Source organism: Lissotriton helveticus, chromosome 12, assembly GCF_964261635.1.
Source record: "Lissotriton helveticus chromosome 12, aLisHel1.1, whole genome shotgun sequence".
In the NCBI taxonomy this organism is placed as follows: domain Eukaryota; kingdom Metazoa; phylum Chordata; class Amphibia; order Caudata; family Salamandridae; genus Lissotriton; species Lissotriton helveticus.
In genome coordinates, this window is record NC_136073.1 from 209,491,876 (window position 1) to 209,514,981 (window position 23,106).

Sequence of the window (23,106 nt, forward strand, 5' to 3'; positions counted from 1 at the left end):
TAAGTATAGGGCTTAAATTTGTACTTTTTAGGAGGGTTATTTTAATCTGTCATGATCTTTTAAAGCATATAATGCATCGCAAACGAAACATCAAGGTGGTGACTATAGTGATCATGTTTTTGAAAATTGTTGGTGATATTGGATAAGCATGAATAAAGTATCAAGGTAATTTAGATGAAAAAAACTGTTTTATAATTTTATTAAGTCTTGCACAATAGTTTAGTTAAAGTGGAAAATAAATGAATATGTTTATCCTCATACAATAAATGGACTGCATTTACTAGATTTGCCAGTGGGCACCTTTTGGCCAGGCAAGCTTCTTACGGTTAGATAAATATTAATCCATGGGAATCTAATTGACGATCAAGGTCCTGAAATTAAACATTGTGAACTGTGAAGTAAAGATTACAAAGATAATTTCTCTAAGGCATCGTTTCTGTGTATGCATTACTTGTAAATATGGCATGATTTGTGCCTGCAGGAGTGTTCTTTTCTTTTTATTTCAAAGTATTTTAATAAAAAAAACTTTTTTACATATACTTTTAGCATTGCTTACACTTCACTGGGTGTCATCACACTCTAGGTTTACCTGCGATTATACCGGTAAGTTCTCTACATGGTCGGATGGCCCCTTTTAGCCTGTCCTACTATGAGAGAGAGTGGAGTTGTGAAAGAAAGAGCAGAAAAGGAAAGAAGTGAAGAAACGATAACTGCACATGGAGAGCTGTTGACTGCGGTTCCCTCTTATCCAGCAGTAGCATGCCTTATGGGCCACGCCCTTCTTTTGGTTCTCGTCATGGGGGTTCGAAGTGGCCCAAGTACTTGTCGAGTGTTGCCCACATGCCCCTGGTTGCTGGTCTCCAGGGTGAGTTCCGTAGTGCTATACTGTCTGCTCCTCTCAGGTGTGTGATCCAGTTGAGCCACCCCTTAAATGTTGCCTTGTGTTGTTCCTGATTATACTTGCTACAGAAGACGTACAAAGGAGGTAGGCACGGAGCCCGTTTCAACTCCCCAACGAAGAGAAAACGTTGTTTGTTAGAGATAAGACTTCTTGTGATCATAACATCTTGCTGCATAAGAGACAAAAACCGAATGCTTTGCTATCGTCTACAATCCTCTCATGTCGAGTTCACAAATGAGGTTTACTTTGGGTTTGGCATTTAGCCATTGGTCTTCCTAACTTGCGAGTCCCTTCAACTTTCACACTTGTTGGAGTGCCTTTGAACAGATGTTTTAGTTCAACAGTCTTCCCTAAAGGTTTTTAAAAATTACTCTTAACTTGTGGACATTTTAAGTATTTTCTCAATATTGATTTACCTCAAAGACATTTTAAAGCTTAACCCAGAAATTACTGACTTTCTTATTTTTCATCGTATTGAGGTACGTTAAGAGACAAACACCAATGAGTTACATTGATATGCTTCTATCTTTTGTGCCCTAAAACTCATTGTTGTGCCCTTAAAAATCTTCCAGCCACCATGGGCGAGGCCTGATTTTGCTTGTGCTAGTGGTACATCAGAACCACTAGACACCAAGGATCCTTGTCTGTGACCCACTCAAGGCATCATTCGGTTTGGACTGGACTTTTTTCAATCAGGTATTTCCCTGGTGTGCTGAAGCCATTGGAGGCTGATTCTGAAAGTCCAGGGCCGCTTTCAAAGCTCTTAAAGGGTAATTGCAGGAGGCAGGAACGTGTGGGGGGTGGTCTTGAAAGGGAGAGAAATGGATCAAGAGAGATAGTGGAGAAAAGGAGAGAGAGGGAGAATTGATTCATTGAGAGAGGTACAGAAAGGAAAGGAAAGCAGCGGGTCTGGTTTCAACATTGATGCCAGGGTTGCTTTGGTTCCCTAGTCCTGATTCCGGTAAAAACTCCTGCCTGCCCAAATTGGGATAACAAACCCAAAGGCCTTTTCTTTCATAAATATTATCAGAAAATACTTGGTAAATCTGTGTAGACCAACAATTTGAGTTTTGCAGCTTGCAACAAGAAAAAACGTTTGTTTACCATTCAAACCTGCAAAATTCATACTTTAGTATATTGCACCAGAGAACATATGTGTGCCCTGTTGTAGTGTGGTTTCCACAGATTATATTAAAGGTTGTTTGTATGAAGTGTTTTCGATGAAAAGTGTTAGTGGGAGCATGGTGATATCCAACTATATGCTAGAAATTGTTCTGTCTCATGTGGTCTAATGGAATGTTCAAATATTTATTGTAGTAGTTTTCCAACAGACTGCTATGGCACCGTCCATTTCCTTCAGAGTGCTGGTTAAAATTGAAACAGTTCCCATGATGTTAGCACATTATTTTCAGGGACCACACCCATTGAGTCCTGGTAAAGTTCTCTAATTCCTAAACATTAATTTGTTTCGGGGTGATGGATACTGGAAAACCTACATGGTTAGTAGATGTTTCCGAATCGCTCGGAGGGCCACACCTGATCTTCTTTTACATTTGAGTCCGGACTGAATCCGAATTAGATATTCAATTTGCCCAGTGTCAGTCGCTAGGAGTCCAAGTAATACAATAACACCATGTCAGATTAACGTGTTAATGTCCCTTCTTTTCAAGTTACATCTTCTAGTGCCAACAAGTTCGATACGGTGGAGTAGACTGTCAATGCCAATAGGTAATCCTTAGGGAAATTATCTGACTGCGTGTATGTGTACATATAAACATTTAGACTGCATATTCTAATCACAGTAAGGTAGCTAAGGTTGTTAATGTACCCACTGTAAGGTCCTACAGGTGACAAACTCCAATTCCTGTAGAACAGCCAGGGGAGGAAGGGTGATTTAGGGATACAGTCTGAATATCTGCAAACTTCAGGTCACACATTCTCATCCAAGCAGCATGTGTCTGTGGCTCATCTTGCTGATATCTGTGCAACCGCAAACACCTTGGTTGGAGGGGGGACTTCAGTCCCCATACTGCCCTGCTGCTGACACCTTTCGCGCCCGGAGGTGCCGTCATTCTTCTGCGCCCGGAAGCGCAGAAAGGCATCCGCGGCTCACGATTCGCGGGTGCGCCAGGGCCAAGGGCGGGCCAGTCCTTGCCCGTCGTCACCAGGAAGAGGCAGGGCAGGGCCAGCCCCTTTACACCCACTTGCCGGACTGTGCCATCTACAATTTCAGCCCAAAAGCAAGGTACTGTGTCAAGTGACTTATCTCTTCTATCTGGGGCCCTATATACCGAGGCAGGAACTCATCAGTTTGAACCCGTCTGAGATCAGGAGTGGAGGAGGCCGGGGGGAGTATTGACATTCTAAACTGGTGGTAACCAACTGTTTAGTGCTGTACTTGTATATGCAAGTTATTGTGGAGGGATTGCAATCAAGTATGAACAGGCGAAAATCCCTTAATGGGCAGGGAGTAGTGGGAACTCTAGATGCGTTTATTACGAGGGCAGAGACTGCGCTAATTCATGAAGTACAGCTTACCGAGCGTAGGCTCCCACTGGAACCTCAACATCCCCCAGTTTGCCCTGTAGCAACTTCCCCCGTAGTGAACCGTTCTTAGAGCAGTGCTTTATGTATAACTCCAGCGCCTCAGCTGATAGTGGCCGATACAGAGGATGTTGTTATATCTGAGGTCCTAGAGACCAGTAACAAAAGGCCCAGGCTGAATGTGACCACCAGAGGCCAAAAGGAAAAATCCATTGATTGTGGCAGTCTTACTCCCCCATCTAAAAAGAGGAAGGGACAGGGTATAAACAAACAGAGACAAATTGCAAAAGGCCAGGTTTGTAAGAGTAAGCCAGTGGAAAAGGTACCTTATCAGGAGCAGACCGTAAACCCGAGTGCTCAAGAACATTTAGGTCTTCAGGCAGACAATGGGTGGGAGGAATTTTGGAAAAAATTAGAAGCTACTGTAGGGACCCTGCTTAACACACTAAAACAAATGCTTACACAAATTGAGAACAGGTTGATAACATTAGAGAGTTTAACAAACACTACTACCACGGTGTGCAGCTGCAGTAAGCAAGTGGCACAACCTAGTACAAAAAGAGCTATGTCAGGTAGCCATCTCGTAGATAATCGTGAGAGTGAGTTTGCCCATCAGCAGCAGACACAATTAAATCCGAATATTTCAAAAACCCCAATAAGGCCAGATTTGTTGCGAGAAAATGTACCATACCCCCCCCCAAAATCAATCCCAGGCAACTCATGTTAGACAGGGCATATCATCAGGGAGAGGGGAGGCGGCAAACGATTAAACGCAACTGTCGTAATAACGGACATGCAAGTACAACTAGGTAAGGATAAGTCCATAAATACAACAGGGCACGCAACATCGAGGCAGGAAAGTTTATCAGAAACCATGAATATGCATCTTCCCCCGGAGGCAACTCCATATACTTTCGTAATAGCGAACGTTCCCCCACTACCACTGGTAAAGTGGAGCATTGGACAACGTTGAGAAACAAGTCCGTCCCTTCACTTCCTCGGGATAAGGACAGGTATTACTAACACATTATTTGCGGAGTTCAAGATGGCTAGAAGAATTGCCTGGGTAGGAAGATCTAGCAAATCTATGCCTGGAGATTGCATATTGTTGACATTTAGATCACCTAATACGATTCAAACCATACTGGAGAGAGCTGGACCTAGACCTATCACTCCTAGGGGATAAACATTCTACCTCTGGGTTTCTTTCACCAACCACCCAGGTGCTTACAGAACCTGCTTCCAGCGCATTCAGCTGCCGCGCTTTTATCTTGCTGCATTTTTAAAGCGTCAATTGCATTTGTATTTTAATTCCCGCGGCGCTCTGACAATGCGCTTACCTTGTCGGCGCTCACCCTCTTGGCCGGAAATTTCCTTTCTACTACTCTTGTCGGCGTTCATAGGCCGGGGAAACTTGTGAGGCATACCTGCATCATAATTGCTCACTTCCTCGCACTCGGCGGGGATCAGTAAGATTTAGTCGGGTCCGACATCTTGGGTTGGGTAGTGAGGCGAGGTACTCCGCGGCCATCTTGCGTAAGGCAAGAGGCTAGTAGGCGGTCCTCCGCTCAGCGTAATAGTATTTAGGATGGACAGACAGACGCGCAGCGGGCGCGTCGTAGGCGCGCCGGAGGTGCGCCAGAGGTAAGCCCGTTTGCGCCCGTTCGCGCAACGGACGCGCTTAGGGCCGCTACCTCTGGCCCCTCTGGCTCACTTCGTATAGCCTATTCCCGAGCTGAGCTTTTTAGACTTAGACCCAGCCAGAACCCGGCAAGGCAAACAGCCAGTGCCCATGTTTCAACTACTAGGCAAATCTCCTGTGGGTTGCTTAATGTCAGATCCCTTTGCAAGCACCACACGGAAATTGCCTTCCTCATTGACTCAGAAAATCTCGATGTCCTCTTCCTCACAGAAACGTGGACTCGGGAAGACTGCGAGGTTGAATTGGGCCTAGCCTGCCCTGCAGGCTATAAAATTAGTCACGCTCCGTGCACACTTAACCGAGGAGGGGGTATCGGGTTCATTTATAAAGACTCGTTGACCCTTTCCCAGTTGAAGATCCGAGAGGTGCCAGGCTTTGAACTGATGGGATTTTCGGTCAAAAAACAGGAGTTGATACTTTGTTCGGGCGTCCTATGTTATCGACCTCCAGGACCGGCCTCTTCAGTATCGCTACTTATTGACCTGATCTATGAGCTCGCCAGCTCCCACTCCAAGTTATTGATTCTTGGAGATTTTAATCTGTGGGCTGGCGGCCCTTTGGACAAGGCATTCTCCTCCCTTAGTCAAGCCTGTAAAGATATCAGTCTAGAACAGTTGGTGAATGCCACCACGCATCGGAAGGGTCATATCCTGGACCTAATATTTGCTGATCCACAATGGGTATCTATGGATGAGATTAAGCGCCAGTTTTGGACAGACCACTTCCTGATTATATTCTCCCTTTGTTTAGAGGACCACTCCTTGCGGGAAGCTGGACTGTCCCAAGCCAAGTTAGGGAGACCTTGGTCCCGAATACTTTACATCTCTCCACTTCCGAGTATTTTAGGGAAGGATTTTAAGCTTGGCAGTTCAGCTGAAGAGAGCTATACTCTCTTCAGCCAGTCCATCACGAGCTCGCTGGATAAGTTGGCACCCCTCCGGAAGTCCCGAGGGAGGGTGAATCGAGCTAGCCCTTGGTATACGAGCGAACTACGCCAGCTTAAACTTGGCTGTAAACGCGCTGAAAGAGCGTGGAGGAAACAGTATTTAGACCCGGAGAAAGCTGTGTTCCGGTCCGCCTTACAAAAATATAAGGCACAGATCAAGATAGCTAAAGCGGCTTATTTTGAATCCTTTTTGAACCAGGCCCCAAACAAGGCACAGGCCCTCTTTAAGATTGTTAGAGACCTCGCTCACCCTGTGTGTGCGGCTAATACCGTACCTACATCGCAAGCTTTGTGTGAGTCGCTTGCTGATGCCTTCGAGGAGAAAATCTGCAAAATTTTGGAGGGTCTGCAGGATTCAGTTAATCCCACCACTGGTTCGGGTACTCCGGAGGCGATGGCCAGTCGACCCCTGCAGAGGGGTCCTGACCTCTGTTTGGAAGCTCCGGCCTCGCCTTTCAGTCGACCACGACCAGAGGCCCACGCACTCAGATCGGGAGCTCCGGCGATAGAGTCCAGTCGACCCCAGCTGAACAGCTTTCCCCTCCCCACTGGTTCGGGAACTCCGGAGGCGTTGGCCAGTCGACCCCTGCAGAGGGGTCCTGACCTCTGTTTGGAAGCTCCGGCCTCGCCTTCCAGTCGCCCCCGACCAGAGACCTACGCACTCAGCTCGGGAGCTCCGGCGATAGAGTCCAGTCGACCCCAGCTGAACAGCTTTCCCCTCCCCTCCTTGGAGGAGTTTGGCAGCCTGGCTCTTACGATTTCATCCGGCTCGCCTCTCGATCCTCTCCCTCCAAAATTTTGGAGGGTGTTTCAGGAGGAACTCTTTCAGCCTCTGCACTCCATTTGCTGCCAGTCGTTTGGATCAGGGATTGTACCGGACTGTTGGAAGAAGGCAGTGGTCTCTCCGCTCCTAAAAAAATCTACGCTCGACCCTGCCTGTCTTTCCAACTATCGGCCAATTTCCCTGCTTCCTTTTCCAGTCAAAATCATGGAAAAACTGGTCACCCGCACTCTGTCCGGCTTCTTAGAAAGGAACACCTGGCTGGATGAAACGCAATTCGGTTTCCGCCCAGCTCATGGGACGGAATCCGCGTTAGTGACCGTGCTAGACAATCTCCGGACGCGAGTCGACAGTGGTCGGGCAGCCTTTCTGGTGCTGCTCGACATGTCGGCCGCGTTCGACACGGTCAGCCATCCTACCTTGATCATGAGGCTGAAAGAATGCGGGGTTAAAGACAAGGCCAGGGATTGGCTGATCTCCTATCTGGACAACCGTCAGCAACGGGTATCGCTCCCTCCCTTCAGCTCAGAGGAGCGGAGAGTAGGACAAGGAGTACCTCAGGGCTCAGCCATCAGCCCTATACTCTTTAATATCTACCTCCGCCCCCTGGTCCAGCTTATTAAATCATTTGGCATTTCCGCATTTAATTATGCGGATGACACCCAGCTGGTCTTTTCACTGGAGGGACAGGACGCAGTCCCTTTGGAAACTTTCCATCGATGCATGCAGGCTACAGCGGAATGGCTCCGGTTGAACTCGTTGCAGTTCAATGGGACTAAGACAGAGGTCCTGTATTGTTCCAATGATCGAGTTCCTCGGACTCTTCCAGACGACTTCTGGCCTTCGCCATTTTCAGAGACGGTGTCAGCCGCACAATCAGCGCGCAACTTGGGTGTTAGTTTTGGGCCCAACTTGCAGTTAGATCTGCACGTAAATAAGGTCACCTCGACGTGCATGATGCTGATCCGCATGCTGCGCAAAGTTCTGCCCCTCCTCCCTGAGCAAGCCAGACCAGAAGTAGTACGGAGTACCATCTTAAGTCGACTTGACTATTGTAACGGACTACTTCTGGAGGCCCCGATGACACTACTGGGCAAGCTACAAAGGGTGCAAAACATGGCTGCCAAACTCGCTCTTTCTCGCCCCTACTACAGTTCATCCACGGCAGCGCTACAGGAACTTCACTGGCTGCCGGTCCATTTACGCGTCCATTACAAAGCAGCTTGTATCGTGTTCAGGGCTATTCATGGCCTTGGCCCGGTCTCTTTGCGGAAGATGTTCGCTTGGTACATTCCACCTCGAGCCTTACGCTCCTCCTCATCCAGGTCACTCATAGTTCCGCGCTTCCAGAGAGTGAGGATGGGCGGCCGATCCTTTAGAGTAGCGGCGGCTAAACTCTGGAACTCCTTCCCGATATCTCTAAGGAGTCTTGAGGATCTCTCAGCCTTTAGGAAGGCGCTAAAAACCTATCTCTTCCCCAGGATAGGCTAAGCTGCTGCATATTTGTTGGTTGATGGCCAGGAACGGCCAGTGGTGAGGATACATCCCCATTGGAGATAAGCGACAAAGGGTCTGATGTTAGTAACTAGCAAAGAGTAGGGGGTGAGCAAGTGAGGGGCCTAGATTCCAGTAATGAGGTGTTTTCACCTCTAAACCATAATCTCTCCGTGCAAACACTAAATTTGATCTGTTCTGGTGATATTAATAATTGTAGGTTTGCCCCACCCCTACTGTTACAGAATAGTGACGTGCCCACTTGTGATATTATTTCATGGAATATGGCTGGATTGTGATCAAAAATATATAACCCAGCATGGTATAAATTGATTCTATCTATAGATACAGGAAACCTGGTCTAATGATTCATTCCATATTAATGGTTTTAAAACTTTTAACACACCGGCTGTGAAGGGCCTTGGGGGTAGGCTTAAGGGTGGCCTGAGAATGTATGTCTCCAACAAACTAGAAATTACCAAAATACAGGCATTTTTGAGGAGCAGTTTTTATCAGATAATTAAAGTGTTTATAAGTACGGATCAATGTGTAGTATAGGTACAATTTTGTAATAACATTCTTTCAGTTGAACTTTGTCAGGTCTTAAGAAATTTAAGTGAGGATTTAAATGTAATCTGTAATGTTAGCCCAGCAGATGTAATGACAATAATGATGGGTGACTTTAACTGTGCAATGTGCCCCGCTGAGTATAACAGACTATGTAACTGTATATATGAAGAAGGTACTCATACAACCCATTTTTGTCATTCCCCGGCGGGAGAGTTGTTCAATGAATTTTTAGTAACAAACTGATTAGGCTTTGTAAATGAGCTTATGGCGCCCCCAGTAAGGATGCCCTACACCTATAATGGAAGAGGTTTCTCTATAGTTGATTACATACTAATTTCATATAACTATGCTTCAAGATTACTTTGCTTTGAGGTTGACCAGAATCCCTTGAGTGATCATTTTCCGCTATGCTTGATAGTTACTTTGCCCTTAAAAAAGGTCTCCAAGATTAATAAGGACAGAGAGGACACGGGCGAATTACAATTAGATAAAACTAATGGTTACACACTAAAATGGTCAAAGGTGGACCCCGTAGAAATAACTAGATCCCTTGTGGTAAATTGTAAGTCAGCGATTGAGGTCTGCCTGTCTGAGTCTGCACCTAGTGCAAGTATCGTAGCATCCTATGTCGAAATATCGAATGCGCTTAGGAAATTATTATCAGCACAATACCGTAAGAAAAATAAGGACTCAGGCTGATTTAATTCAAGATGTACCCAAGCATATTCCAATCTGAAAGTTGAATTACACAGGCAGCCTAGAAGAACGAGTAACATCGGATCTGAAAGATTGGAATATAGACAGGCAATAAAGGAAAGAAAGAATACCTTGAGAGATGAAGCATGGGAAGCCCTACACACAGCATCAGTATTGAAAGATAGTGCAGCTTTTTGGAGAGCCGTGAAGACACCATTCCTAACCACTCAGAATGGCCCAATAATAGCATTTGCTATCTCAGAGGAGGAATGGATTAGGTATTTCTCACAGGTATATAATGGCATTGACACTTCCTGTATTGTATCTGATGATAATTTAGAGAGTAATTACTCTAATGTCAATTTAAATCTCACTTTAGATGAAGTGAATAGAGCTCTGCATTTGAGTAAGACCGGAAAAGCACCCGGCCTGGACAGCATCCCTGTAGACCTGTTTAAATTTAATATTTCGCTATGGGGGCCCATTATAACGCAGGTCATTAATGCCAGTTGTCAAACTCAACTACCTGAGACTTGGGGAGTGTCAATAATAGTTCCCATTTTTAAAAAAGGGGATCGCCATAATCCAGGCTGCTGTAGACCAATCTCCTTATTAGATTCAATGGTGAAAGTGGTGGGATGCATGATTTTAGAGCGCCTGCAGGATTGGGCAGAAGAAAATAATATTTTAACAGACCTACAATATGGCTTTTGAAAGGGGCTTGGAGCCATGGAGCAGTGTTTAAATCTGGCCCTGCTTATAGGAAAGTATACCAAGGCAAAAAATAGCAAATTGTATATGGTCTTTGTAGACTTAACCGCAGCTTTTGATTCTGTGAAACATGCAAGACTGTGGGAGGTCCGTGAGGATCTGTGAGTAGATCCCCAAATTTTTGTTTTCCTAAGGAACCTTTATAGTAGGGCGTCAGCTAGTGTGCGTTTTGAAACTGGGGGGGGGAACGTACAGCTACTTTTCCCGTTAAAAGGGGAGTGAGACAGGGTTGCATGCTGGCCCCCTTTCTTTTTAACTCGTAAACCAAAGGGCTAGGGGAAGCACTAGTAAGAACTACACATGACCTCCCCCAAGTTACAGGCCAACCTATTCCGGCACTCCTTTATGCAGATGACCCAGTTATGTTGGCAAGAACCCAAATTGCTCTCCAAAGGGTCCTTAATGGATTCTCTGTTTGTATGAAGGATTTAGGCCTCAGTATTAACATTTCTAAGACATACATAATGAGATGTGGCTGTGGGTCCGTGAGCAAAAGATATCTTTGTAGAAGGGCAGAAGCTAACCTCAACTAAGAGCTTTTCGTATTTGGGTGTGGTGTTTAATCAAAACGAATCGTGGGCTCAAACTATAATTGCCAAAAAACAGATTTTTATCCGGTCATTGAACGCCCAGGTAACCTTTTGTAAGAAATTGGGTCGGAAACCTCCTGGGGAGTTGATACAAATCTACAAAGCAAAGTGTATCACTTCTGCAATGTACGAAGCCGGGGTGTGAGGGTTAGCGCATACCATGCAGCTGCAACAAGTTGAGAATTCTTTTTTGAGATATATATTATCTGTCCCCCCCAGTACATCATCTTTTGTTTGCCATGAAGAACTGGGTCTCCCTTTTCGTTTCGGATCTAATTAAAATAGAACCGATACTCTTGTGGCATAGTATCTGGATTAAGGAGCAGACTCAGTTAAACAGGGATATTCTAGCAGATTGTCTTAAATTAGATGGTGCCTTAAAAATACCATGGATTAGATTTGTTCATGATTTCATGAACGACTTAGGGCACCCAGAATATTTTACCACTCCGGGGGGCATATTACCAACAGTTAGCGATATTTATCGCTAACTGAGCTTAGCGTTAGTTTTTTTAATGCCACGCTTCGCCCAATATTATCGCTGAGATAACGTCCTATTACCAACGTTTATCTCAAAAGCGATAATATTGCAGGCGTTAGCGTGAATATCGCTGGAAAACCAGTGGTGTTCACGCATTAGCGTGCAAATGCTGTTAGCCATGTTATCCACCTCCCATTGGATAACATGGCTAAGAACTGGTATTTGCAGGCGTTAGCGTTTGGCGATATTCGCGCTTAGCGCGAATATTTCCATTGCTTTGCCTTTCTTGGTAATAGGCGATAGCGAGGTTAGCGACTGCTTTCAGTCGCTAACCGGTTGGGTACGCCCACTTTGCATGTCATTAGCGATAAATATCGTTGACATGCAAAGCGGGCCCCAAACCGCTCGCTATCGCCTTCAAGCTGTCGCTAACTGGTGTTAGCGCCAGCTTGGTAATAGGGCGATGGAATTATCGTCGCATAGCGGCCGAAAACGGCCGCTAAAGCGGCGATAATTCAATATCGCCACCCTTGGTAATATGCCCCCAAGTTCCTTACAGATGATTTCAAGGGAAGCATTAAAAAGGGAGGGGCTTTGTATGCTGGAAGAGGTCAGACTGTATGGTGAACTTTTGAACCCCACCGTTAACCAACACCCATCTATTTTAACTACATTTGGAATGGAGCCATATTTGTCATTTGTTCCTGTAACTTGTGCTAGAATGTTACTGGCCAGATTTCGGTTTAATATGTTCCACAGATTGGTGGCGTGGCCTAAAATGAATGATTGGTCGAGACAGCTTCTATAGTGCCCTTGCGATAATCAATCATGTCAGTCTACCATTTTGCATATTTTATTCCGAGTTAAGGAAAGTGTGGTTAATTCCACTCTTAAAAACCCAGGGGCTAAGACAATGTCACCCTTCTTTTTTAAAATTCCAGCTGTTGGATAACGAACATGTTGTATGGAGGCTTGCTATGTTTTTAAAGAGAGTTGTCAGTTTAAGGAAAAGTCTAACTATTACAGATGAATTTTAACTGTTTTTTTAACTGTTTTAAAACTATTTTGTATGAATTCTATTTATGAACATGTTTGCCTTATAATACTGCTGCTGTTCCGTAACTTCTTTTTGATTGGAAGTAATGTACACTTTTTTATTTGTGCTTTGTGCAGTCGAATAAAGCTTTCTTGATTGATTGATTGATTGATATCTGTGCAAAATCTGCAAATAACAGCCAAGAAGCCTAGCAGGACAAATCTCATCGCCCTTCAGGGTTGACAACATGAGTATGGTTCAATGTGGTAATGACAAAGTTTTCAGAATGTGGAAAATTGGACTCAAAGCGAGTCACTAGTAACGTTTCTCCACTGAATATAAACTGCAAATATGCATTCCACCCTTACACAAAATACAAAGAATATATGCAATGCACATAGAATAATGAGAATCCTTGCTCATTGTGTGCATGAACCACCAATTGGAATATCATGAAAAACAAAATAGTTAAAGAAAACCCCAAACAATTCAAAACTCCTAAAAAAGAAGAAAGCAAAAGAACATCGCTAAATTTTTATCTAAAAGTTGGCAAATCAGTGGGCTTGTTACTGAGCAGCCTGTCACCCTAAATTAATTTCATGACTTGTTTTGTGGGTTTTGCCTTGGTCTAACCATAGACACAGATACTAACCACTCAATTGCAGCAATAGAAGGAGAGTGGGTAAACATAAATATTTGTAGGTGACTAACAGAATGGCCTCAATTAGAGGTTGTCAGAGGCTGCTGCTACTCCTTGATTGGAAATTGGTAACCCTCACACTGTCCCTACCAGAGAATTCTCTAGTTTCCTTGCATGAGAACCTGCGCTTTGTGTTCTGGGGCGACTTTATGCTGAATGAAGAATTCATCATAAGATCAGAACTACAAGTCCCAGAATGCAAAGACAACATCTGGACTGGAAGAGCTACTACCAACTGAACCTGGGACATTTGAGATATGTGCTACTATCCCTTTCCCTCAGAGACTGTGAACGCAGGTGCATGAACAAAATGTAAACATGGCTCTGGGAACATTGCTTACTTTCTGTAATTCTCACTTTTTACCCCTAGTACGAAATACATAGGTTTTGAGGGGCTAATATTTGGACAATGAATCAACCCGATTATGGCTTCAAAGGTATAAAAGTATGTCTTATTTCACTTTTGCTGTTCCTGACATTTTGGTGAATTGATATCCATGATTAACACCCTAAAGCATCCAATGTTGGAAACTTGCTGGAGACAATCACAACCATCTACTTCTAAACTGATGCCCAAGTCACAATCCCATGACATAACTGATGTACAGCGAAAGTGATTTACTGTGCTTGCCAGCATCCTATGATGTTTGTTTGAGGAGAAGGGGGGCCTTTTTTTGGTTCCCACCTCTATTTGTACTTCTGGTGAAACTTTACACAAGGCCAGTGGGAGGATCCAGTGAGGGTTTTGGAAAAGTACTTGAGATCATGAGACTTGAATCTAAGAGCTACACATGAATATTAGGATTAGTAGGATGTTGATAAGGATGTGAATGACCAGTATTATTATTGGTTGTAGTATCGTTATTAACATTTTTATTAGAATTATTATACAGACCTTTATGGAGAGTAATGCTCAGAACTGAGGTAGTTAGCCTCTTGGTGTTGAGGCCAAGAAGGAGAAAGAGGCAAAAGCAATGAGAATGCAGGTAATGGTCTATGGAACATGGATCTAAGACTGCAGGCTCTGTAAGCACCAAAGCTTGATTTGGGTAAAAGCATCAGCATTGGAGGCTATGCACAGCCAAGGTGTCAGAGACCGGAGGACTCTCTTCTCTCTCTCAGTTATGACAGCTCGAGTGAGTGTCCATCACGTTGCATATTGGAGGAGCAGAGGTGAACTTTTAGCAAGTTTAGAAGCAGACAGTATACACTCTATGCAAGTTGTGGGGCCTTTAAACACTGAAAACTGGGATTTCAAAGAACATCCCACAATTTATAGCTGGGTTTGTATAAACAGTACCTGCTCACCATGCACATTATATAGGGACAATGTGCAAACTGAAGTATAAAGAATTGCGAATGCACTGTGCCTCCATGCTTGCCTCGTAGGTCTGAGGAGCTGACTCCAGGACCCCTTCCTAAATACTTCACAATTGCAGATCAGTCAAATATATTGTGGATATTGTAAGATACAGCTGACAATATCTCTCAACTCTGTCATACTTGGCAGAATCTTAGCTTAACAGGCCTCAGGCGATTGTGGACTTATTCATTCCCAAAGCATTGTTAAAGGGAACAAAAAAAAACACAGCAAGAGGTGGCATTTCACTCAACTGTCAGGTCTCGCTGATATGCTCCATAACACAAATTCTGATGCTCTCATTGTTTGATGTTATTAAAATATCCTCAAAAACATCTTCACTTACAGAAACTACTTTATTTTACAGTTTGTATTGGCCACTTAAACAGCATAAAAGATCATGGCATACATCGTACAAGATATCACACCACAGCAAATCTTCTCCCTCTACAACTTATAATTGGGTGATTTCAGAATTAACTAGGGAACACCAAAGACATTTACCTCTAAACATGTCATCAATTCCTTTGAAACAACAATCTGGACTAATTATGTGTCAGAGTTTTTTTTAACATCAAAATGCCGATTGATAGTTTGGAGCTATCTGTTATTTTTTGTTAGAGATGAGAGCCCTAAACTTAAACATAGAATTTACACAGAGACAAAAGGAAATCTACTCAGAAAAATCTACACATGACAGGATACAAAGCACCAACTATGAAGGTTTATTAAAAATTAGCAAGTAAATACAGAAGGCAAAATGGGGCTGGTTCATCAATCCTCAATCAATCCAAAATGCTCATAATCCAAATAAATGTAAAATATCATTGGGAGAAGAAACTAAGCTCTAACCTAATCAATAGCTAGAACCTAATACAATCTAGCATGAGTCAAATGAAAACCAAAGAGCATTTGTCATAAGGGATGTTAAATAAATACAGGAGAGAAGAAAACATGAAAATTATTCTAAGTTTAGATCAATGAAAGGCTTGAAGTGAAGTCTGCCTGTAAGCGGATCAAGGGCCAATCTTGGCTCCTCTCCCAAATGAAAAGTTCCTATGAAGCCATAAAACCACTGTGGAGTGTCAGGGAAAGTTACATTGAGCTATCCAATAAAGGAGCAGAAAAACACATCACATGGTAAAAAGTCATTTGCTCTACAGCTAATGAATACACTGTGCTATGCCTTACACAGAAAACAATAACACATTCAGAAATATTACCAGCATTCTACTGGTCTGAAGGAAGTGGCCTTTAATTAAATATAACTGTTTATTAATTCTCTCTAGGGACATCAGAAACAGAAAATATTATTATTTAACAATGAAGATCAATATCGAGGCTCCTTGGTGCAGGGAGAGAGAAAACAAGTGAGTAACAGGTACAGCATTTTGCCGGTTTGTACAAATGTGCAGTTCTGAAAACACAGATAGACCAAAGCCTTTTAATGTTAAGCTTAACATTCTTGTTATATTTAACAGAATAAAAACATTCAATGTGTGACTCTTAATATTAATTGAAACTGCATAATTATTTATTGAGAATTCTGTTTCCACATATGTATGGTTGTGCCCACTGGTTAGACCATTCATTAACATCATTTGATGTTCTGCCTTGGCAGTCATCAGTGAAATCAGATATCAAGTTGGAATAACTTGAATTCTTCATCATCAAATTTGTTTCAGACACAATGAACTCAGATGTTAATTTCATGTTTCATTTGTCAGATCTTTGTAGACAGCTGCAGAACAATGCACAATAGATGCAGAATAATTGTGAAATAATAATGAACAGCATCCTGTTTCTTACTGAGACATGGCTACACAAGTGCTCCTCACCGGATATAGCCCAAGCCCTGCCTTTAAGTTATCGTATTCGTCTGACAGCTTTAGGGGCATCTTTACTCCTTCAACTCTCTTGAATTGTGAAAGCCTCTCTTTTGCAATCTCACTTACTCTGACCTTTATTTCTCTGGGGTTTTACGTTACAGGCCTCCTGGCACATCTGCCCATTTTCATAATGTGCTCCCTGAAATAGTCACAGGCCTGGCTGTGAACAAGGCCAACTTCACCTTGTTGGGAGACGTTGATGACTCCACAAGCGGTGCCACTAAAAATCACTTCAAGACCTTGCCTCCAAGCAGCTAGTACAGAAGGTTAGGTGCCTGACTGATGAGATCATATCACCGCCACCCTGATGGAACTCCATTGGCTCCCTTTGCCAGAAGGCACCTTTTTCAAAACCAGGTCCATCACTGACAAAGCCATTATGACTAGCACCCCTCACTTGTCTTGCAGATGAGCTCACCACTTATGGTGGTTCACAACACACCCGCAGCCGGGACACCAGGAAACTGCAGATTAAGTAGCATAAACAAGAAAAATGGTAGCAGGCCTTATCCATTTTCCTATACTAGGGAAGAGCTGTCAACATTCCCAAAGGTAGAGGCCTAATGTAATGATTGTGAGTACAATCAATACCCTTTGTGGTACAGTACTTATTTTTGGCGACCTAGAAGAGAAATATAGGAAAACAGTGACAAAGGGAGAAAGCAGGAACTAAGCAGAACCTGAGAGATTGAGACAAAGACACAGTTCGTGTAGGTCTGTGGAAAAAAGAAGCATGAGGTGAAATCAAAACTAGGCAGTCGAGGTATTTGGCAACTCCCGCATTTGGCAGCGGGGGTCTAGAGACAAACCTTCGGCCTATGCAATCGAGTATTTTACAAATTAGACACTATTAGCAAGCCAGCTACCTCTCCAGGCTTTCTGCACAGAAATAGTGTCAATATGTCTGAGATTTAGAAGCATCAAACATTGGGTCACACATACAGGAGACTAAAATGAAATCTGTCATGCATCATGTGGCACGGATGACGTAAAGAAAGTAGGGCTATACATGTATACAGAATGGGAATAAAGCTCTTGGGTATTCAAGAAATTCTTATCTCATTGTACCTGGATGGTGCAGTATTATATCCTATCCATAACATGGGTAAATATTGATTTTCAGTCAAATTTGTGCTTTTTTCTTCTTCTTTGGCGATATTTCAATTGAGTCAATAATCCAATCGTCCTTACACTAGTTGACTGTCATAAACACATTTTATCGGATTACTTTACAAGGCTTGATGAGAAGTCTTTGATAATCAACTCACTTTTTTGTAATTAACTTTGGACTTTGACTAACTGGAGCTAAACATTTTTGTGTTCTGCAGTGAAACGTAACCAAGCAAGGACATCAGATATATTGCTAACGAGGAAGTGTGTAAGAAGCAACAATTGGTTATAAGGTGAGTAGATATTTATAGATAAGACTTCTAGTTACCTTCACATTACAGCGGATGGCTTTTCCCTAATTATGTGCTCCAACATAACAGTGAAAATAAACGAACTGCAAAAGTTGGCTTTCATCCACAGCTTGAGAAAAAAAAGTGTCTACTGGGAGCCAGTGAGGCTCAATTTACAACCAGCATGATGAGGTCGACCCTGCTAATTACATTCATATTCAATGCAGATCAATGCTAGGTCTCTTTGATTGCTTAAGTCAAAGTGCAATTTAATAAAAGAAATAGATGGCTGGACACATTATTTCCAGATGTTTCAAGACCCACCGCAGCCAGCAGAACATGGATGTAAAGATGACGATTTTCGACTTATGTAAGGGTGGGAGCAAGAGGAGGCAAAGACCTTACAGTGTAGCACTATATGCATTCACTGCTCTCTTTTTTAATTGGACACATTTTATGGTTTTCTAAGTGTAAATAGAGTTATCTGCAGCATGCAGAACAACACTAATAGGATTTCTGGTTTTAAATTTGCAGAAAGTCATCACGTTCCTGTTCGAACTAACATTTTTTCAGACAGGCACCATGCAAGCAATTATTATTTTCTTATCAATCTATCTGAAAGATGTATATGCACGATAAATACTTTCTACTGTACTTTAGAAGGATATTGTATTCCACAGAGGAATTTCTGTGACTTTATACAGTAACGAGGCCAAAGGCAATGTTCATTTTGAAGGTCAGGGAACTCCGAGGTGACTTGCAATATCTTTATAATGTATAGCTGGGGGTACTTTATTCCTTATAATAAATGGTCGTACTATCACCTTTCACAAAAATTGCTTAAACCTTTGGTGTTTTTTCTGCTTCAAATGAAAGAGATAGGATGTTTACAAATATGAAGCATAAAAGTAGACTCTCTAGTGCAAAATTAAAGATACCAAAAAGCAGTTACATATTTGTTGCAAAAAGATATTAAAATCAGTTTAATACGAGTTTAAAAACTAACCTAAGCTCATAATGTGAAGAAACATGCAGAGAGATTCTAAACTTTCTATAACTAACTAAAGAGTGGAAAAACTGCAGTGTTAATTGTGCTTCGCATTCTTCTTTTCCCCTTGAACGTATGCACTGTGACGTCAGAACTCAACTGCTATAAGTTATTACAGTTGAGTAGCTATGTCATGTCTTCATTACAGCCGACTACAGACATCAAACGGCACATGTAATAAGGAAAACATTTTGCAAGTACCTCAGGCTCTGTCCTGATGTATATTGCATGCTCACAAATCACTGTATTATGTGTTTTAATCTTTTTATTTCAGAGTAAGACCACTTCCACTATAAGGGAAAAGCCAAAGGGACTGGGCAAGGTTAGCTAGAAACGGTCCCATATTGGAGAGTCTGTTTTTGAAAAATGAATTTTTTTAAATCCATTTCGCATAATATGTTTTTATTTGTTCCTTACAGAAAGTTGCTCCACAAGTTTCAAAAATAATTTTGAAACACTCACATTAGTGTACTCCTCAAGTTTAACTCTACTTGTAATAAAAAGCCTCTCTAATTAGTATTATTATTTGTCTTTTTATTTTTCTTGGTGTTATTCATAAATAATAATATGTTTATATTGTATATCATTACTGCCACTAAGATTAGTATGATTAATTGTTATTATTATTATTATTATTATTATTATTATTATTATTATTATTATTATTATTATTATTATTATTATTACTACTATTATTTTGTGAGGTGTTCTGTATTAGGCTACACATTGATTGGAGCACATGGTCGTCTCGTATATTGCAGTGGGTGATGTTACCCTCAATAACAAATACATTGTGAACCTAAATGTCTATATGAGCATTACAGTGTCATTGAGGAATGAGCAGGCTTGTTATATTTTGGGGACTTGTTCCAGCCCATATCGGTATACCCCACTGTCCATAGTGAAATCCAATGTGATGCGAAATACTCCAAATTACAACTTTAAATCCAGACCCTTCCCCACTGATATTATGCACAAACAATAGTTGTGCCTTCAGTGGCTCTGTTTTACATACATCTACCACGTAGTACACAGACACTGTTGTATGGTTTGTTTGCCTTGTGATCATATTAGTACACTGTAAATGCCTATGATCATGCCGTGCATTAAGACTTGAGGACATGCACACTACGCTGTCATGAGCACCAAAGTGAGAACACACTCCTGACTTAATATGTCTTTTTGTGAGAAACCTGCCTGTTGTGAATGTCCCACAGTCCATGCCAACTGGGGAAAAATAGAGTTCCTTTAGAGGTCTTTAACTCGCCTTTTGATTGCTGGGCAAGAACAGCCAGGTAACCGTCAAACAATGTGCCAGGTATACTTGTAACAGCAGAACTAAAGAAGGATATTGTTTAGAAATGAAGACTTCAGAGGTCCACACTAGCCTTAGTTAAAAAAGCCAAGATTTTACGAAGTTAAATTCTTGAAAAGTGGTGAGAAAGAGATCAAAGGACAAAAAAAATATAACAGACACAAAACTGATAAAGAAAAGGTTCAATATGAAAAATAGGGGAAAATTAAACCAGATATATTTTTACCTGGAATGCCCACAAGGAGGCCTCAGAACATTGAAACTGTTCAGTTTGGTAAATGGACAGCCTCTTGGATGCTTCAATCTCATCAGATTGGCAGAGGAAAAGTGTTACCTTGGTGAGGTCCATACTACTCCTCTGATGTGGACATTATAAAAATGGTCCACAGAGTTTTGAAAATGGTAGTAATCATCAGACTAAGTGCCAGTTGTATTAAGCATTTTTCCGGTTGCAAATGGCCCGATTCACAGAATCGGGCTGCTTCTAACAGAAAAAATGCCTTTTGGTATGTATTTTTCCCAAAATGCAATTCGGTAACATGTTACTGAATACCATTTTGGAATTGCGAATATATACCCATTTAGTATTTGAAAGGGGCGTGTTCACAGTGCCCTTCCTAATACCGAGTCACAATGGTATGTAGGAAGGTTTAGCGACCGAAATATGGTTGCTAAACATTCACATTTTACCACATACTTCAAGTCAGTGGCAACACATTCGCAAACAGAAAGGGATCTACAATGGACCCCTTACCCTTTATGAATGGTTGCGAAAACATTTTTTAAGAGCAGGCAGTGGTCCAACGGACTACTGCCCACTCTTAAAAAAATAAAAGTAAACTGGCTGCATTAAAAAAAAAATTATGGCTTTATTTAGAAGCAATCGCCGACATGATGGTCTGTTGAACCTAGCAGGTCACCATCCCCATGATGTTAGCGTTTCCTAATGGGTCGCAAATTGCGACCTACCTCATTAATATGCATGAAGCCGGTTAATTTACATCTCCCTAGAAATCGCTAAATGAAATTGTATGAGTTTCATACATTAGGGGTAGCAATTTTCTAATTGCGATTCGCAGAAATTCGCAAATAGGTAATTTCTATTCCTAATATTGATATATCTGGCCCTATATTCGGTATAAGTAGCACAGCACAAAGCTCCATGCTCAAAATGCCATCTGGTGTGCCACACTGCAACACTTTTTATCAGTACCTCGTAGGTGAGCATAGAATTCCCCGGGGCAACAGGACTACTCATGCTTCACATGACCATTCAAATACAAATTCACAGATCTTCCTTCAGTACTGCATTTGTAGAAACCGGCCCACTGGAATCTGGGTTCCCTATGATCCGCTCATGCTTCTGGGTCCCAGGTTTGTACAGCTTAGCCGCATAATAGCCTCTGTGGCAGACTCCTTCCAGCATCCAGTTTTCCTAGCAAAGGCAGTAACAAATATCCTGGGAGGAAAGGCCAAACATGTGGTTCTTCTAGTTCCAGAACTAATATCAGAGCAGAAAGATTTAAATCATGGGAACACAAAACCTTTTCAAATCTGTACATGGAAACAATTCTTGCAGTATCAAGACAGTCCTGAAGTTCTAAAGGGCCAAGCAAGGGTTTTTAAAAGGGGAACAAGCTCATCATTAGAGAGTGACTAATACAATTATTAAAATGTTTCTACCATTCTGGCATGCCATTTCCTTGCAAGTGATGTAGTTCCTAGACTTATTGGCATTATAGTCTTCTATAATGCCTTCACAGCTCAAATTCAAGATGATTAAAGACAGCTCAGAGGTGGATGGGCACTTCTCAAACAATAAATAATAACCAATTAAACCCAGGTTAATATAGAGGGATTCCAACACCTTCTGCAAGCACTCCTGTAAGCTCCTATACTAGGCTGGGTAGATGCAGCCAGAAACTCAACTGAGAAGAATTAGTCATGCTTATTTTTACAAATGCTACCCTCCCCTGTGGTGTGCTTAGGGGTCGCAAGATTTCTGATAGGGAAAATGAGATCCAGGAAGATGTTCCTGTAGTAATTGCATACCAACCTTTTGAAATAAGTTTCTGAAATTATTATAATTGTTTTAATACTTAATCATGGAGACATCTCCTAAACATTTATTTGCTATGGTATTTTATTGGTCGAGAGTTTAAATGCACTGATATTTGGATGACTTTCTATAATGTGTTTTACTCAATTTGACCAATGTGATCAATTTTTGTGTATGTAATATGTGTATGATAGGGACCCCTGTAACAGACATGTATATCACTTCTTTCCTTTAAATGTATTGATAGTCCCTCCAATGTTTTTATATATTTTACCTGTGTGCTTTTATGGCTTTTGGTAGCCGAATAAAGTATTTTGACTTGACTTGACAGTCATGATTCTACCTACTCATTAACATATCTACTTACGTGCTCTCGCCGCCATGAATATTCAGGGCCATGTCACATGTTCTAATTAAAGCACTGACCCACTGATGCCTTTCACAAGTCCAACCATTGATGCAATGTGAAACTGGGTTGTCTAGGCGGAGAAGTGGAAGGGTGTTAAAAAAGCTCAGGCAAAGTGTGCATTTTATTAGACCTCTGCGTTGGATTTGGAACAGATTACATGTCTAAAAGACTAACATTATAGACAAAGGCTACATGGCATTTAGATTATCATGTTGGTGTTGAAAGCGCTTACAGAACCTGGCCTCCAAATTAAAAGTGGGGTAACATTTCATGCACAGAGATATGAAGCATGAAGCAAAAGCTTCCTTATCATCAGGGTGCTATGGAAATCTTTCGAAGACATCTTTATCTTAAACATCAATACATCCTCCTCCTTAGCAGAAATTCTTCCTCTATGTTGTGTTTAATTAAATG

General features: G+C 42.0%; 1 protein-coding gene across 1 annotated transcript in view; it reads right to left on the minus strand.

Moving 5' to 3' along the window:
- Positions 1 to 23,106, minus strand: part of LOC144799349 (hepatocyte nuclear factor 4-beta-like) — a 307,123-nt gene that overhangs the window by 115,683 nt on the left and 168,334 nt on the right. The gene's annotated exons all lie outside the window — the stretch shown is intronic.